The sequence below is a fragment of the Papio anubis genome, chromosome 1 (genome assembly GCF_008728515.1).
Source record: "Papio anubis isolate 15944 chromosome 1, Panubis1.0, whole genome shotgun sequence".
NCBI lineage: Eukaryota > Metazoa > Chordata > Mammalia > Primates > Cercopithecidae > Papio > Papio anubis.
The window spans coordinates 117,452,271-117,471,283 of NC_044976.1; the positions used below are offsets into that span (position 1 = coordinate 117,452,271).

The 19,013-nt window shown below is 40.4% G+C and overlaps 1 long non-coding RNA gene and 1 pseudogene across 2 annotated transcripts in view; one reads left to right on the top strand and one right to left on the bottom strand.

Annotated features, from left to right (window-relative positions):
• The window catches only part of LOC110740747, a 174,824-nt gene that overhangs the window by 54,152 nt on the left and 101,659 nt on the right, over positions 1–19,013 (top strand). The window lies entirely within an intron of this gene.
• Positions 5,403–12,738, bottom strand: LOC108581146 (annotated as a pseudogene).

The window sequence follows — 19,013 nt, forward strand, 5'->3', positions numbered from 1 at the left end:
ATGTTTCTGGGCTGCAAGCTCCTCGTCTATAAATGAGAGTGGTTAATCTCTGGGATCCCTCCCAGAGCTGATGGGCAGTGTTGGCACATAGTAATTATTTGTGAAGTGGTAACATTTGTTTTTATTAATGACCTGACTTCATGGTCAGTATTGGAATATCTTAGTTTTAAATTCCTCTGGGATATCCCATACTAGTATCTATTTGTTTAATTATTAATAATCTTTGTAAAAATATATGTACATATCTTCCAGATAGCAGCATGGCATGGTAGGAAGAACCTAGACTTTGACTCAAAGGTCTTACACTTAAGTCTTGCCTCATTACTTTTTAGCTGTGTAATCTTAGGAAATTTTCTTCATTTTTTAAAAAGGCTCAATTTCTTCATCTGTAAAATGGAGGTGAAGGTAATACTATTAGGCACAGTTCTTCCTTGCAAATAATAGAATCCACTCTAGTTAGTTTAGGCAAATATATATATATATATATATATAAAGCAACTCACAGAATCTCCTGGAGGGCAAGAGAAGCAGACTTAGGAAGTATCAGGCCAGAAACAACATCAAATCACACTGTACAATCTGCTCCATCGAAAACATCGTCACTGCCAATGCTTGGCAACAACTCTGCTTCTTGCAGAGACACTGTAGCTTGCATTGATAATGCTTGGAACTAGATGCTAGGAGCTCAGTCATTGAGCTCCCGGGGTCATGTTCACCTGGGATGGATACCATGCATGTCTACCTCCTTGTAGCATTACCTTCCAAGCTGGGACTCACATGGATGCAAAGACTCATGCTCTGATGTCAGCAGCAAAGGAGCCTGGAACAGTGAGTTCTGGCCCCACTTTGGGGAGTTACAATGTGGAAAACTCTCCAAACTCATAAAAGATGTTTAGAACATATTAGGCATTCTCAAACTAAGAGAGATCAACGTTGAGAATCAAAGCCCCAAGTAAGAACTCCTGCACTGTGTGTATGGTGATTACTGCATTTTAAAGCTTGTTTTATGATTTAAAGAAAAACAAGGTAGATGAAGCTTAAAAATAAAAATTGCTAGAATATCTAGATAAATGTGCTATCTTTTTTTGAATATATATTACATATATGATTATAAAATTTGTATTATAAAAATTCATGATCAGACAAGAGAAGGCAAAAAAGGGTATTCAAATAGGAAGAAGACGAACTCAAATTGCCTGTTTGCAGATGACGTGATTGTATATTTAGAAAACCCCATCGTCTCAGCCCAAAAACTCCTTAAGCTGGTAAGCAACTTCAGCAGTCTCAGATACAAAATCAGTGTGCAAAAATCACAAGCATTCCTATATACCAATAACAAACAGAGAGCCAAATCATGAGTAAACTCCCATTCACAATTGCTACAAAGAAAATAAAATACCTAGGAATACAACTTATGAGGGATATGAAGGACCTCTTCAAAGAGAACCACAAACCATTGCTCAATGAAGTAAGAGAGGACACAAACAGATGGAAAAAAATTCCATGCTTTTGGATATGAAGAATCAATATCATGAAAACAGCCATACTGCCCAAAGTAATTTATAGATTCAATGCTATCCCCATCAAGCTACCATTGACTTTCTTCACAGAACTAGAAAAAACTACTTTAAATTTCATATGGAACCAAAAAAGAGCCCATATAGCCAAGACAATCCTAAGCAAAAAGAACAAAGCTGGAGGTATCACGCTACCTGACTTCAAACTATACTACAAGGCTGCAGTAACCAAAACAGCATGATACTGGTACCAAAACAGATATAGAAACCAGTGGAACAGAACAGAGGCCTCAGAAATAACACCATACATCTATAACCATCTGATCTTCAGCAAACCCAACAAAAACAAGCAATGGGGAAAGGATTCCCTATTTAATAAATGGTGCCGGGAAAACTGGCTAGCCGTATACAGAAAACAGAAACTGGACCCCTTCCTTCCACTGTATACGAAAACTAACTTACGATGGATTAAAGACTTAAATGTAAAACCTAAAATCCTAAAAACCCTAGAAGAAAACCTAGACAATACCATTCAGGACATCGGCATAGGCAAAGACTTCATGACTAAAACATTTATTGCAATTGCAACAAAAGTGAAAATTGATAAATGGGGTCTAATTGAACTAAAGAGCTTCTGCTCAGCAAAAGAAACAATCATCAGAGTGAACAGGCAACCTACAGAATGGGAAAAAATTTTTGCAATCTATCCATCTGACAAAGGGCTAATATCCATAATCTACAAAGAACTTACAAATTTCCAAGAAAAAAATGAACAACATGAAAAAGTGGGCAAAGGATATGAACAGACTCTTCTCAAAAGAAGACATTTATGCTGCCAACAAACATGGGGAAAAAAGTTTGTCAACACTGTTTATTAGAGAAATGCAAATCAAAACTATAATGAGATACCATCTCATGCCAGTTAGAATGGCAATCATTAAAAAGTCTTGAAACAACAGATGCTGGCAAGGATGTAGAGAAATAGGAACGCTTTTACACTGTTGGTGGGAGAGTAAATTAGTTCAACCATTGTGGAAGACAGTGTGGCGATTCCTCAAGGATCTAGAACCAGAAATACCATTTAACTCAGCAATCTCATTACTGGGTATATACCCAAAGGATTATAAATCATTCTAGTATAAAGACATGTGCACATGTATATTTATTGCAGCACTATTTACGATAGCAAAGACTTCGAACCAACCCAAATGCCCATCAGTGGTAGACTGGATAAAGAAAATGTGGCACATATACACCATGGAACACTATGCAGCTATAAAAAAAGAATGAGTTCATGTCCTTTGCAGGGACATGGATGAAGCTGGAAACCGTCATCCTCAGCAAACTAACACAGGAACAGAAAACCAAACACCTTATGTTCTCACTCATAAGTGTGAATTGAACAATGAGAACACGTGGACACAGGAAGGGGAACATCACACACCAGAGTCTATCGGGGTTGGGGGGAAAGGTGAGGGAGAGCATTAGTACGAATACCTAATTCATGCAGGGCTTAAAACCCAGATGACGGGTTGATAGATGCAGCAAACCGCCATGGCACATGTATACCTATATAACAGACCTGCATGTTCACCACATGTATCCCAGAACTTAAAATAAAAAAAAATTCATGAGGTAGAGAAGAAGTAAGTGCCACCCAGTAATTCTACCAGCCAACAACTACTCTTACCATTTTGGTTCATATCCAGCCAACCGTCCAATGTAGCTATAATTATATATACATTAGATATATATACCTATATCATACATATATACAATTTTATTTATATATTATTATACACACAATAATTTTGTATTTTTTGCAGAGACAGGGTTTCACCATGTTGGTCAGGCTGGTGTTGAACTCCCGGCCTCTAGTGATCTGCCTGCCTCAGCCTTCCAAACTGCTGGGATTACAGGCATGAGCCATTGTGCCTGGCCCTCAATTTTAAAAATTTAAATAATATGTCACGGCCATATTTTCATGCCGATAAATATTGATCAACATTATCACTTTTAATGGCTGCGTATTGTGCTGTTATATGATTTTAAAATACTTTTTTCACTAATCACATAATCACAGGTAGTTTCCAAATTTTTGCTTTTATCAAGAGAGTTATGATGATTTCTATATAACCAAATACATTTTTGGCATAATTCTTTTTTTTTTCTTTTTACTTTTTTTCTCTAACCTTGTCTTCTTGCTTTATTTCATTAATTTGATCTTCAATCACGGATACCCTTTCTTCCACTTGATCAAATCGGCTATTGAAGCTTGTGTATGTGTCAAGAAGTTCTTGTGCCATCGTTTTCAGCTCCATCAGGTCATTTAAAGTCTTCTCTATACTGTTTATTCTAGTTAACCATTCATCTAACCTTTTTTCAAGGTTTTTAGCTTCCTTGCAATGGGTTTGAACATGCTCCTTAAGCTCGGAGAAGTTTGTTATTACCGACCTTCTGAAGCCTACTTCTGTCAACTTATCAAAGTCATTCTCCGTCCAGCTTTGTTCTGTTGCTGGCGAGGAGCTGCAATGCTTTGGAGGAGAAGAGGAGCTCTGGTCTTTAGAATTTTCAGCTTTTCTGCTCTGGTTTCTCTCCATCTTTGTGGTTTTATCTACCTTTGATCTTTGATGTCAGTGACCTACAGATGGGGTTTTCGTGTAGATGCCCTTTTTTTGTGATGTTGATGCTATTCCTTTCTGTTTGTTAGTTTTCCTCTTAACAGTCAGGTCCCTCAGCTGCAGGTCTGTTGGAGTTTGCTGGAGGTCTACTCCAGACCCTGTTTACCTGGGTGTCTCCAGTGCAGGCTGCAAAACAGCAAATATTGCTGCCTGATCCTTCCTCTGGAAGCTTCATCCCAGAGGGGCACCCACCTATATGAGGTGTCTGTTAGCCCCTACTGGGAGGTGTCTCCCAGTTAGGCTACATGAGGGTCAGGGACCCACTTGAGGAGGCAGTCTGTCCATTCTCAGAGTTCAAACACCATGCTGGGAGAACCACTGCTCTCTTAAGAGCTGTCAGACAGGGTTGTTTACATCTGCAGAAGTTGTCTGCAGCCTTTTGTTCAGGTATGCCCTGCCCACAGAGGTGGGGTCTATAGAGTTAGTAGGCTTTGCTGAGCTGCAGTGGGCTCTGCCCAGTTCGAGCTTCCCAGTTGCTTTGGTTACCTACTCAAACCTCAGCAATGGTGGATGCCCCTCCCCTAGCCAGGCTGCCGCCTTGCAGTTTGATCTCAGACTTCTGCGCTAGCAGTGAGCAAAGCCTCATGGGCATGGGACCCGCCAAGCCAGGCACGGGAGAGAATCTCCTTGTCTGTTGGTTGCTAAGACCTTGGGAAAAGTGCAGTATTCGGGCAGAAGTGTCCCATTTTTCCAGTTACAGTCTGACACAGCTTCCCTTGGCTAGGAAAGGGAAATCCCCTGACCCCTTGTGCTTCCTGGGTGAGGCGACACCCTGCCCTGCTTCAGCTCACCCTCCATGGGCTGCACCCACTGTCCAACCAGTCCCTATGAGATGAACCATGTACCTCAGTTGGAAATGCAGAAATCACCCGTCTTCTGCATCAGTCATGCTGGGAGCTGCAGACCAGAGCTGTTTCTATTTGGCCATCTTGGAATGGAGCGCATTGCTGTTCCTATTTTGCCATCTTGGAATGGAGCTTGTTCTTTTTTTCTTTTTTTTTTTTTTCCTTGAGATGGAGTCTCTCCCTGTTGCCCAGACTTCTGTGCAGTGGCACAATCTCAGCTCTCTGCAACCTCCGCCTCCAGGGTTCAAGCAATTGTTCTGCCTCAGCCTCCCGAGTAGCTGGGACTACAGTTGCCCACCACCACGTCCAGCTAATTTTTGTATTTTTTTAGTAGAGATGGGGTTTTACAGTATTGCTTAGGCTGGTCTCTAACTCCTGAGTTCAGGCAGTCCACCTGCCTCAGCCTCCCAAAGTGCTGGGATTACAGGTGTGAGCCACCATGCCTGGCCAAGTAATTCTTTATGATGACTTTGTAGAACTAGAATCGCTGCTGTTTCAAAGTATAAACAACTGAAAAGACTTTGATATGTGCAGCCAAATTAGCCTCAGAAAATTTGTAACAATTTCTACTACCACAGTATTTGCATGTCTGTTTCCCCATATTATCACTGACAGTGAGTATTATTGACCTTTTTTTTATTTTGATCAATTTGCTAGGAGAAAAATATTTCATTAATATTTAACTTGCATTTCTTTATTTACTGTTTACATATATTTCACACAAATTTATTTTCCACTTATATTTCTTTATTTGTGAGCTCCATATTTATATCCTTCATCCACTAATGGATTGATGGTTACTTTTCATTGGTTTTTAGAGCTTGTCGTATACAAAGATATTGAATATTTGTCTTCTATATGTCCTCCACATACCTTTTCTTTTGAGATAAAAAATACATTTAGCAAAGTGTGCAAGTCTTAAGTTTACAACTTCGTATGCATATATCACATAACAATCACCCAGATCTAGCAAATAACAGTTCTAGTACCCAAGAAGGGCCTTCATTTTCCTCCCCAGTAAATACCTTCCATAGAGGTAACCACTGTCCTGACACCATGGATTAGTATTGCGTCTTCATATAAATGGAATCCTACATGGAAAGGAGCCATTATGTCTGGGAATGTCATCTATGCTGATTCACGAAAAACAGCCCACTTCTCTGAGCTACAATTCACCAATCAGTGAAATGAAGATAATAATAGTACTTTTCTCATATGGTGGTTGTGGAGATAGAGATAATGCAAGTAATTATGTTATGAGCAAATATTAATTTAATGAAGTAATAAAATTCTAGAACAGTGTTTGGCCTGTGGTAAATAGTAATACTTCATTAAGTGTTAGCTACTAGTATTATGCTACTGGGTTACCTTTGCTAATTTTTTTATTCAGAGTTTTTGTATTGATAATAGTAAATGAGTTTTGTATTGATAATTGTTAATGAGTTTAGTCATGCCGTGTGTGTGTGTGTGTGTGTGTGTATGTACTAGTCTTGTCTCATTTTGATATTGAGTTATGCTCATAAATGACACCTTTATCTATCTTCATGTTCATTCCAGAAGTTTTGGAATGACCCTTTACTGCTTGCATCCGCCTGAGAACACTACCAAATATGTCACCCAGATACCTCTCAGATCTGCTGACTTCTTCATCACTGTCCTCTTCACTCTTGTTTCTGCCTCCATCATCATTCTGCTTATCCAGTGTAATAAGTGATCTCCGCATTTCTAAACATGTACCCCTTCCTGTGGTATTTAGGTTAAAACTCTAAGATCCTTATCATGGTCTACCAGGCTCTTCATATTATGGCCCTGCTTCTCCATCCCTGGCTTGCACCAGGGTTCCGCTCACCCGCTGCTCTGGACATACTCCCTGCCCAGAAACACACTCCCTTGTCCCTAGCCTGGCCAATCCCTCCACATTCTTTCTCACTGATGCATTTCCTATGTGGAACTATCCAACAGACTGCCCTGGGTAATCATTCATCTCACCCTTCACTTTCTCAGCACTCACATAATCTATAATTATGCATGTGTTTGTGTCATTGTTTAATATCTGTCTCTTAGCTCTAGGACTTACTCCTTTGTTTGCCACTTTAGCTAGCATGCTTTGTACATAAGAGTTACTCAATCAATATTTATTGATGAAATTATTGAGAGGTTCCCAGTCTCACTGTGGAGACAGATACATAGACAATAGCAATGAGAGGAAAAGCCAAAACAGATGTATGAAAACAGATGTTGGGAGCACAAAAAAGGAAGAAACAAACTCCACCTGGGAACCCTCCCATTAGCAGGTAACAGAAAGAGTTGCTCATTGATTAGCTAACCTTGGCTTGGATGTTATTCTCTCACAGTTGAGAATGTTGATGGCACTGTATTGCTGTTTAACACACAGAGAAGGAGCTGGCTCCATACCAGATATTAGATGCACAAGTCCCAAAGGATTCAAGGAGGCAAACATTCATCTGAACTCTTGGCTCACACACAGAGCACAAAGGCAGCTCTGAAGGGGGCAGACGTTTTCTGCACCCACAGTCCTGTTTATTTTCTCCTCCAGTGGAGGGGGTAACATAGGTCAGCTGGAATGGTGCATCCTGATGAATATTTATTGACCCAAAATGTCATGCTGACAGACATGTGGACAGGCAGAGAAAGATTTCTCTTACAGAGGCCTGCCTTCTCTGCTCCCATGGTTCTGACACAGCTGACATTTCCCTACATGGGTCCTGACTTCTCCAGCTGCTCCTGGGGATGCTGGTGTCTCTCTGATGGGGTCACTGAAGACACTATTCCACATTCTTTCTTGGGAGTTGTGCTGCCACTCTGGCCTCTCTCAAATGGTGGTCTTAAGATGTTGGTTTCCCATTCTTCCAGCCAGCACGTGCACAATCAGCTAGCCAGTCTCAATTCCAGTCTCTTCTCCACCAGCTTTTCCCCCTCCTCCTGGATTTCATTGTCAGGGTCATAGGTGGCCAAAATTAACTGTGCATTTTGAAGAGGGAGGTCCTAGGTGACACCCAGAATCATCTTTGTGATTAAAAAAAAATGGGTTCTGTTTTTGCTATAAAAAATAGATGTGGGGTCACAAATGTGACCCTTTTCTCTATTACAGTCCTAATATTTTTCTCTGTTTTCTGTTTTTTCTTTCCCATTTCTCACATCAAAGCTTACTTAATTTTTATTTTAAAAACTTTTTATTGTTAAATATATTGTAAGTACCAAAAAACCATAAAAAGAGAATGTGCAAGTTAAAATAATGGTTTCAAAGCTATAACTCTTGTAAACACTACCCGTGATAAGAGAATTTTTCCAGCCACCTCAGAAGCCCTCTACATGCCCATCTCTCAAACATCTCTCCTCTTCCAGCAAAAGTAATCATTGTCCTTTTATTGCAACCACTTCTCACTTCTTAAAAATAGTCTTATCACCTAAGTGTATATTCCTAAACACTTGTTTAGCTTTGCCTGTTTTTTATAAACATCGTTTAAGTGCCTTTTAGTCCATAGGCTTCCCCTTCATCTCCTTATTTTTCCTTATAATTTATTCATTGAAAGAATTGGAACACTTAATCTAAAGAGTTTCCTACAGTCTGGAATTAGCTGGTTGCTTCCCCACAGTAAAGTTTACTCTGTTCCTTTAGTCTCTGTGTTTCTGATTGTATCTAAGTGACCAATCCAGGTCCTCCTCCTCCTTCTTCTTGTTTTAAAGCATTAGGACATTATTATTAGGTGCTCTTCCTTAGAGGTTATGTATGTCTCAGTGTCTCTCTTTTTGTGGCGTCAGTAGTCATTGATGTTTAATAGCTTTGATTTTTGCAAAATTTGTGACTCCACAGCTTTCTGATCAATCTTGCACTGCTCTTTAATCTCATATTTCTCTTTTTCTGTGTCAAGGATCTCACCTTCCTGAGGTCTGGGCTTCTGCAACTGCTTCTTTTTGAAGTAAGCATCAGTAAGATGTTTTGGGATTTTTACATTGCTGATATCAAGTCTGGTTGAGGTGCAATGACAAATTTCTGGTGTGTTCTTTGTAGAGGAACTCGATGGAGGACCAGAGGTCCAGTCACAAGTAGCAACAAAGCCGCTAGCCAGCTGCTTCAGGAAAACCACCCTCTTGCTCCTGTGGTGTCCAATGAGGATGATCAGAATGGTCCTAGGGGTGATGCTGGCTCACAGTTTCCTCACGTGCGGACTCAAGGGTATTTTGCTGTGGCTCAACAGCTTTTGAGGCACGTCTTCAGTAGGATATCTAGGAATTTTGTGAAGTTTAACCACCCAGATACCACCATTCTTGTCACCACTAACTGGTTTTTAACCGTTGCAAGAAGCTTCTTATTTTTCTTTTTGACCTTGGATTTAGTGGCTGAGTACTTCCTCTTGTACATGGCCTTTCTGGAATACATAGTAGATCAGGAATATGTGCCAATTCCTCTGACAAGGGCAGGATTTCAACTGCAATGGGGCTTCCCCTTCTTGGGCTTTTTAGCCCTGAAGTTACCCCTTTCCACTTTGCCACCAGCAATAGCCTTCTTGGCTTCGGGCTTCTTTTTAGTATGCAGCTTCTCAACTTTTTCACCCATCATCTTGCAAGGAAAGAGAACTCGAATTTGTTGAAATTTAAGTACCCATGTGGTTTTTGTTTCTTCAGTGGCACACTTTGCATAGTAAAAACAAAAGGGAACCTTAAAACTTTTAAACTTTTATTTACCAATTTTCCAAAAACTAGTTGGTTCCCTAGCATCTTCTGAAGATATCAATTTAGGGTTTTTTTTGGCAGGGGGTGGAAGAGGGGATGGGGACAATTTTATTTTATTGTGGTAAGAACACAACATGAGATTTACCCTCAGGAAACTTTAAAGTGTACAAGTCCTTATTGTTGCCTGTATGTATTATATTATAATACAGATATCTAGAGTTTATCATCCTGCTTAACTGAAACTTTATGCCTCTTGATTGATAACTCCCCATTTCTCCCTTCTGCCAGCTACTGGTTACCACCATTCTACCCTTTGCTTCTATAAATTTGGCTATTTTAGATACCTCATATAAGAAGAATCATACAGTATTTTTCTTTCTATGACTGGTTTATTTCACTTAACGAAATATCCTCAAGGTTGATATGTTGTTGCATATTGCAGAATGTCCTTCTTTTTAAAGGCTGAATAGTATTCTATTGTATGTATATATCACATTTTCTTTATCCATTCATATTTTGATGGATATCAAAGTTATTTCCACATCTTGGCTATTGTGAATAGTGTCTCAATGAACAGGAGAGTGCCAATATAGCTTCAGGATCCTAATTTCGATTATTTTGGATAAATATCCAGAAGTGGGATTGCTGAATAATATGGTATGTGATTTAGTTAAGCTTTTAATTTTTTGACGAACATCCATGCTGTTTTCCACAGTAGCTGTACCAAATTGATTCCCATCATCAGTATGGCAAAATTGAAAATCTTGCACACTGTTGGTTAGAATCAATTTGGTTTTTTAGAGCTGATTTTAAAGTAGTTCAATAGGCAACCACTCATGTTACACTTTGACATTTCTTCCTCTCTCACACACATCACATGGGGAGAAAGGATTCAAGGAGAGGAAACCCACAGCCTCTGAGTCAGGGGAGAAGTTAGGCCAACAAAAATGTTGGGACCCGTGGAGGATCCCAGTAAGCAAGCAAGCCTCAGAATTGCTCAGGGTGACCTTTCCTCTTCAAGTCAAGTACATTTGTGTGTAAAAAGGATTCTGTTGGCCACACTCCCTTATAGTTAACACATGGGAAGGTATTAAAAAGAGGCCTCTCTGGAGACACTTTGGCTTCCTTTCATAATCAGCATCTGATCCCTTCTGGAGATGGGGCAATTCATCTTCCATTAATTCACGTTCCTATGTTCAACCTTCTTCCCTACCCCCTACAGGGAATGTCTGCAAACATCAAATGCTTCTCAAGTCCCCTCCGATGCTGACTGGTGTCTCTTCTATTTTTTTCCTTTAGTAGTAGCTAGGGACTGTGGTTTGGGGCTGCTTTGGAGTGTGAGTTAGGGGGTGAGATGAAGAGGCAAGTAGTCTAGCAGAACTTTTCAAGTTGCGATTAGAGTTTCTAGCAGGGTCCTAATTGTCCTTTGAACAATTCTAAAGCCTTCTTCTTATAATTTTTTAATTGATGTATAATTCACCTGTCTATAATTTACTGTTTTGAAGTATGCAATTCGGTGGCTTTTAATATATTCAAAAGGTTGTGCAGCTATTATCACTGTGTAATTCTAGAATGTATTCATTGCTCCTGAAAGAAACCCTGACACATTAGCAGGCACTCTGCATTCTCCCACCCCACTCCACTCAACCCCGACAACCTCTAATAATCCACTTTCTGACTCTATCTGTTTTTCTATTCTGGGATTTTTACTTAAATGGAATTACATAATAAGTGGACTTCATATCTGGCTTGTTTTACTTATCATAATGCTTTCAAGGTGCATCCATGTTGTAGAATGTATCAGTACTTTGTTCCTTTTATGGCTGAATAATATTCCATAATTTGGATGTAGAACTTTTTATTCATTTACTCATCAGCTGATAAAAATTTGGGTTATCTCTACCTTTCAGTTATTATGAATAATGTTTCTGTGAACATTTCTGTATATGTTTTTGTGTGAATATGTGTTTTTAATTTTCTTGGATATATATAGCATTACTAGGTCATACAATTCTGTTTAACTTTTGGAAGAACTGGCAAGCTCTTTTCCAAAAAAAAGCTGCATAATTTCATACTCCAGCTAGCGAGGCAGAAGGGTTTCAGTTTCTCCACATCCTCACCAATACCTCTTACTTTCTGTCTTTTTAAATCTTAGCCATCGTACGTGTATGAAGCAGTATCACATTGTGGTTTTGATTTGCATAGTCTTTCGTGAATAATGATGTTGAGCATCTTTTCATGTGCTGGTTGACCACTTCTGTATCTTCTTTGGAGAATCTTTTTTAAAAAGTACTATACACATTTCTAGAGAGATGTGTTTGCTGTTACTAATTCTCTCTAGGTTTCTTCTTTTGCCTTGGAATATCGGGGAAAGTCCCAAGAGTGTTCTGCATCCTTGCTCCTTGATCTCATCTTTACATGAAGAAGACCGCACAGCAGAAGCAGCAGCAGATTCAGAGCGGGGCTGAGGGTGGGGAAAGTGGGTGCTGTTCTTGTTTGTGTGATTTGAGAAAACTCCCTGAGTGAGGATAAAAGACACCCAATCTGTTAGTGTCTCTTTCCTTGGGTTCTATGTTGAATACTTTGTCCTTCGATATCTATTAGAGGGTGAGAAGGAAGTGGTGGTCCCAGAAATCATTTTTCTTTGTTTTGGATGGAGAGGACTCAGAGAAGTATTCCATGGAAAGGTTGCTGAGGCATTCATGACCAGGACTGGCTCCAAGTACCTCTTCCTTTGTTCATCTTCCTTTCCCCAGAGCCTCCTTCCTGCCTTGTCACTGGAAGGCTTCTGAGTGGCTCTCAGGTATCCTCTTAGCAAGGGACAAAGTAAACTCCTTAGGCTTGAGCCTTAGGCTCTCCACCATGTTCCTTAGGACAACATAGGCAATGAAAGAAGCTCAAATATTGACCAGGAGCAGTGGCTCACACTTGTAATCCTAGCACTTTGGGAGACCAAGGCGGGCGGATCACCTGAAGTCAGGAGTTTGAGACCAGCCTGGCCAACATGGTGAAACACCATCTCTACTAAGGAGAATACAAAAATTTAACCGGGCATGGTGGTGCTCACCTGTAGTCCCAGCTACTCGGGAGGCTGAGGCAGGAGAATCGCTTGAACCCGGAAGGCGGAGGTTGCAGTGAGCCAAGATTGTACCATTGCACTCTACCCTGGGCAACAAAAGCAAAACTCTGTCTCAAAAAAAAAAAAAAAAAAAAAAAAAAAAAAAGCTCAAATATTATCTATGTGCTTAGCACTGTACTGGATGTGGGGAAGGGGGTTCAGGAATAATGGATTTATTTCTTTCAAAAAACATTTTCAAGCACTTGCCATATGCCCGATTCGGTGCTTTCCTGAAGGAGAGCAATTTGGAGAAAAATAACTCCGAACCCAAGCCATCACTTGATATATCCCATGTGGATAGCCCCTATATGAAGTAGAGCCCCAGAAGAGAAGAGGCAAATGCAGTGTGCAGTGATGCCCAGCTAGGTGCAGAGTCATGAGGGAGTGACCAGTGATGCGGCTCCCCACATTGACTGGAGAAGCTTGGACAGGGAGCCCCCAGCTCAAGGAGGGAGAAACATCATTACCGTGATAGACAGGTGGAAACCGTGGTTTTGTCTTGAGCTATTACATATTTTCCTGAACTTCTTATCTCATACATTCTAGGAGGCAATCTTATTCCACATGCTGAAATTATTTATGGAGGCAACAAGTAATTTAATCCATGATCATCTGCTAGGAGGGTATAACCATGTTAAATATAATCTTATTACGCTCCCTGCACCTTTTTGATTGCCATTTCCTTTTCCGTTGGTGTCAATTGTTTCTCCATTGCTGGTTCAAGTTTTCTACTCGATACGCAAAGGTTTTGAATTCATCTTGATTGAAACAGTGAGGCCCCAACTCCATCCTGCCAGCTTCCTTCGAAGTTCATGTATACTCTATATTCAGATCAGCTGCCCAGGGCACAAAGAAAGATGAGCTATGAGCTATGAAAACATGAGGACATCAGGCCAGATGCTTCAAGGCATTCAGCTTCCTTCTGGGAATAAAATCACTAAAGAGTCTTATCTCTCTGGAGTGGTTTAAGTGTGCTAGAGGGAAAAAACAAAAAACTAAAACAAAGAACAGAAAATGAGCAGATATTGCTCAGGTCTCATCCAGCCATTTATATTAAGTTGCACTGTCCAAATTAGACTAGGATCAATTTATTTAAGCTGGTGGCAAGCTTCCCAATGCTCAGGAATGCCCAGAAATCTGGATTCTTATAAGATGTCCCATTTAGTAAGTTGGAGGATAGGTTCCTTATGTAGAGAATGTCCAGAAAGGGAAGCGTGGGCTACTACTAATATATACGATGGCATTTTCTCATATTTGTGCATCAACCACTCTGTCTTCTGCCCTTTTACAAGACTGCCTTCTTCTCTTTCTCCTGTCTCTTTCTTCTCTCTTTATTCTCCTTCTATATGTATCTATCTCTGTTTCTGTGTGTACCTTTTTCTGCTAAATCAGTATCTTCCCTCCTTTGCCTCTTCCTCTTTCGCTTAATTTTTTCTCTCTCATTTTCCAATGAAAGACAATGGCTCTGATACTAGTACATTTTAAACAAGCTATTTTATCTCTTTGGAAAATAGTTCTGCATCTGTCAAATAACATAATTCTTAAATTTCCCTCTACTGCTAAAATTCTATGATTCTTTGAAATACCTCATTTGTTCAAATAATCCAATGTTCTTCTCCAAAAATTTTCTATAAAAACCTGTGCAAATTGACTATATCAGGATTAACAAGCAGAGTAATAGCTTAATCCCCTTTTCTTTATCTTTGGGGATTTCTTTACCTTGGATATTAGAAAGTCAAACGCAATTTTTGACACTTCCTTTTTCCACACTCACAATTTCAGAAGCCTGAGAATATAGTGGTATGCTTCTGCAGTGGCAATTCAGAAATTGTATTAGCATCAGAAGCTAAGGATCTGGGAAAGAGGGATAAAGAGAAGGAGAAAGCCAGAAATCATAAATTTTATAAAGAATTTTTTGTTTTGTTGAACTCCCAAAGATTATTATATGTAGTTCAGATTGCATGCCCTACTTTCTGTTTTCATGTTCCATGTATTTTCATGTTCTTTCCAAGATAGAATATCTAAGACAGCATCCCTTCCCCCTAAAAAAGAATGATTTTTATTTTCCATATGGTATATGCTAGCAATCCTGGCAGTTGACCACATTTATGTAAACATGCAGAGATACCTATAAATTATTGGACTTATCCCAGTTTAAGTTTCCAACTATGTACTATAATATTTACAGCTGTTACTACTTTAACCTCAGAAGATATTTTGGTCCATTTATACGGCTGATTAGTAATTTAGACTGTAGGCTCCATTTATTACATTGTTTGGGGGTGGGGAACTCACAGATATTCACCTGAGGAACTGAGACTCTCTATATAAGCCAAGAGTTCTGCAACCTGGTGGAGATTTTCAAACCTGAGGACTCCAACTCCAAATACCAACCGACCATCAGTCACCTAGGGCCACTCTGCACTTTAAGATGACTTTGGGAGAACCTGGGCACTTCCCCAGAGTATTTACATTGGTAGTGAGAGGCCAGGAGAACTAACAGCCTCACTTTTAGGAATCGACCTTATCCAAAAGATCTGAGTCTGGTGGTGGGGTGGGGAGGAGACCCTAGTGGACCTTAATAATATTGCTGTAGGCCTCTTGACAGTAAAGACTAAACTGGGCTATTTCAATTTCCCGCATCCGTCTCCACTGCAAGTCTCATTGCTCTGCCCAGGCTGAGCGCAGTTCCCTTGAAGGTCCAAAAGGCTGGAAATCTGGGTCTCTATGCTGGTGCCAACTTCTGGGTCCACCTGCAGGGGGTGCCCTAAAACAGCAGCTGCCTCCCTGGGCTCTTTTACTACGGTACTTGGAAGAATGATTTTACTATTATTATTCATAATAACCATGCAGTTTATTCACATAGCATCTTAAGCTTTAGACACCTTTTCTTCTCCCTAAGTGCCTTTTTATATTTTTTATTGAAGCCTCACAGTCACCAAATAAGGTAGCCTGTATAGAGAGGTGAAGTGACTTTACTGAGTTTAGGTGGGAATCAGTGGTAGAGACTGAACTAGAAGCCAAGCATCGTGATTTCTAGACCTGTGCTCTTTCTACAATAGTTCTTTACAATGAAGATAATAACAAACAGAAAACATTTCTGCTATTCCTTTTATTTTCATTCTCCTCTTTTAAACTTTGACATGCTTTATTTATGTCAGTTCTCCTGAGATCAGTTTTCATGAAACCCTAGTACTTTACTGGCTGTCCTCCATACTCAAACAATGTTGAGTAGAATCTCCAGTCTTGTTCTGATTTATTCAGCAGATGGAGTGTTATTATCAATATTTCTTCAGCATTTGAGGGGGTATTTTTGGATGATAAAGCTAGTTTCCATTTATCATCATTTTATCCCCAGTGCTGGCTTGGGAAGCTTTGATTTTTGTTGTATGAATGTGAACTATGAGATTGCATTCAACTTGTTCTGTTTTCCAAGCCAGAAGAATGGAGAACAGAGTGCAAACATATATGGTGGGCTTTGGCAACGTAGTGGTCATTTTCACTTAAAGGGAAAACTGGTATTCCATCAGATCGTTATTCTTACCTCTGTAGAGCTGGAAGAGGTAATAGAAAACATTTAGTAATTCCAGTTCAAGGCTTTTGTTTTCACTAATGCAGAAAATAAGATTCAGAGAAGTCAGGAGATTGTCTGAGATCATGTGTCTACCTGGTGGCAGTGCTAGAACTAGACATCAGGTCATTTGTTCCAGGTCTGGGGCATGAGGTCTGAGACACTCTCTGGGAAACCACAGGGCTTTGCACAGACTAGGACTGGCTACACTTGGAGAACACTCAGGGGAATTCCATGTGATTAATTCAATTCAACTTAACAAACACTGAATGGGGCTGCCACGGGGAAAACCTCGCAGGGCATTGCGTGGAGCCCCACATACCCCTAAAGGCTGATTGGGTATGGCCAGGCAACAATGTATTTTCCTCAGTTCTGCTCTGAGGGGCACAAGGATCAGACCTGCTGGGATGTTGCTATGTCTGCACTGGAAAAGCCTCTCTTAGGACCAAAGTCTTGATCTGGATGAATGGGGCTTAAGCTTTTCCTTTATTTCCTGTGGTAACTAAAAGAAAGGCCCCGGAGAGGCTTTCCTACGAAATCACAGGAAGACGACAGGACTAAGGAGAAGGAATACACTTTGACTGTGGAAGTCACAGAGTTCTGAAACCCAGTGAGAAGCCCTGTTGTTATTAATAGTGGCCTTACCACAGCTGTGACTTAGAAATGGGAAAGAAGGGAGGTGAGAGAGACCCCCATGTGGGTGTGTGTGAGTGTGTGAGTGTGTGTTGATCTGACTGCAGGCATGTGCTTTGGAGGCTGAGCCCCACTGACACCAGGAAGGCAGGAATCCCTGCTGCCCAGCTGACAAGAGTGAGTCCCTGCCGGCCTCCTCCTTCCTCTCTCAGAGACAGCCATCATGGTGGGGGAGGAGGCAAAATTGCTAAGAATAGCCACAGTCTTTGAGACTTGCTCTTTTCAAGGAATCAATAGAATTAGAAATGAGATATTAGCTCTAATCAGTCACATATGTTTGGGTTCTTAGCCCCTAGGAAAAGAATTTCTAGCTGTGACTCCTCACCACAGCTAGTGGAGAGAATGCAACCTGGCAACGTGCAAAGCACATCTATACCTGTGGATTTGGGTGGGCCCCCTTCTGTCCTCCGGAAGGCTTGGGACAAAAGCACCCCTTCTCACATGTTGTCAGTCTGACACTTGGTCTGATTGGAAGTGGCCAGACTTCTGAGTCAGCATCCCCTTTGTGGCTTTTCAACAAGAGTAGAAAATTTCAGTGCACACATAACCCCAGACAGAGCCAAGAATTGGAGGTTGGAGGAGATCCCCCTCGCTGAGGCCCCCCAGTCCTTTGTCTTATTTGCTTATGTTTCCGAGACATGGAGGTGTTTTGAGAATTAGGTGCATAGTGAGAGGATGTTTTGGTTTTTGTTTTATTTTTTATTCTATAAAAATGTAAACCTACCAATAAGTTGTGAGAATAGCTAAATGAACCCCATATCCACTTCATGTACGTTCACTATTGGTCAGCAGGTTTTAACTGCAAACACAGGTTTCTCAGTATGGTTTCCTGACCACCTACATCAAAATCACCCCTCAGGCCTCTTATTCAGGATCTCAGAGCAGCCGGAACTACTGTACTTTGAGCAATTCCCCAGGTAGTGTTTGTGTGCTGGTACATATGAACTACCCTTTTGTAAGCCTCACACTGAGTCAGGTGTCTGTTAATTTGCCCCTTAGTTCTTTGTGTTACCAACTCCACAAACTCCAATAAGTCACCAGAATATTGTGCTAATTGATGTCATCTCTTTAGGTCCTGCCTTACACCTCCAGAAAAATAAACAAGGAAAATCAGCTCCTTCTTCTTCTAAAATAGCACTCTTCTACTGAGCAACTCTGAATGGCCCTTATTCAAATTCCATAGACCTGCAATGAAAATAAAATATCATATTCAGATTTTTGCCAACTTTTAAATACTTTAATTTATGATCCACCTTGAAAGTTGGTTTCCCTTGAAAGTTGCTTTTTATAGCCCTGGGCTTGTACTTAACTGGAAATGTCATCTGTGAATTATTTGTGTATAGGTAATGAGTGTGAATACATGCACACACACAAAACACTAGTAGAGCTTTTAAATGTCAAAATTTAAGTATTCTAAAGGAGCAAAGAACAAAATCAAATTTGTAGAGAGATTCTAACTCCAAAGTCTAATCTACAGTTGTTTATATTTTGTGGTCTGTAGCATGTCGTTTAAAAAGAAAGGAGTTAAGGAAACAGGGGAGGGTGAGATGAGAAAGGACAGGGATTGGTGTTAGGAGTGTACAGTATATGAGCTGTTGGTACATTAAAATTATAGTCAAGCAGCAAAGTCACAGCCAGATAAGAGATGGGAGCCCATCCTCATATACACCTTCAGATACTCACTAAACATCTCTCATACATGTTTGATTCCTCACACCATACACTACACTTTTCACCGAGCAGGTGCTCAGCAGTTGAATGTTCGTATGAATGCCATTCCTCAGCTTCTTCTGAAAGTGCCACTGACATAACTTTAGGGCTTAGAGACGGCTGGCCCAAAGACCTGGGATTCTGCCCTAGGGACCCACATTTTGGTGTCCCCTGTGGCTTCCG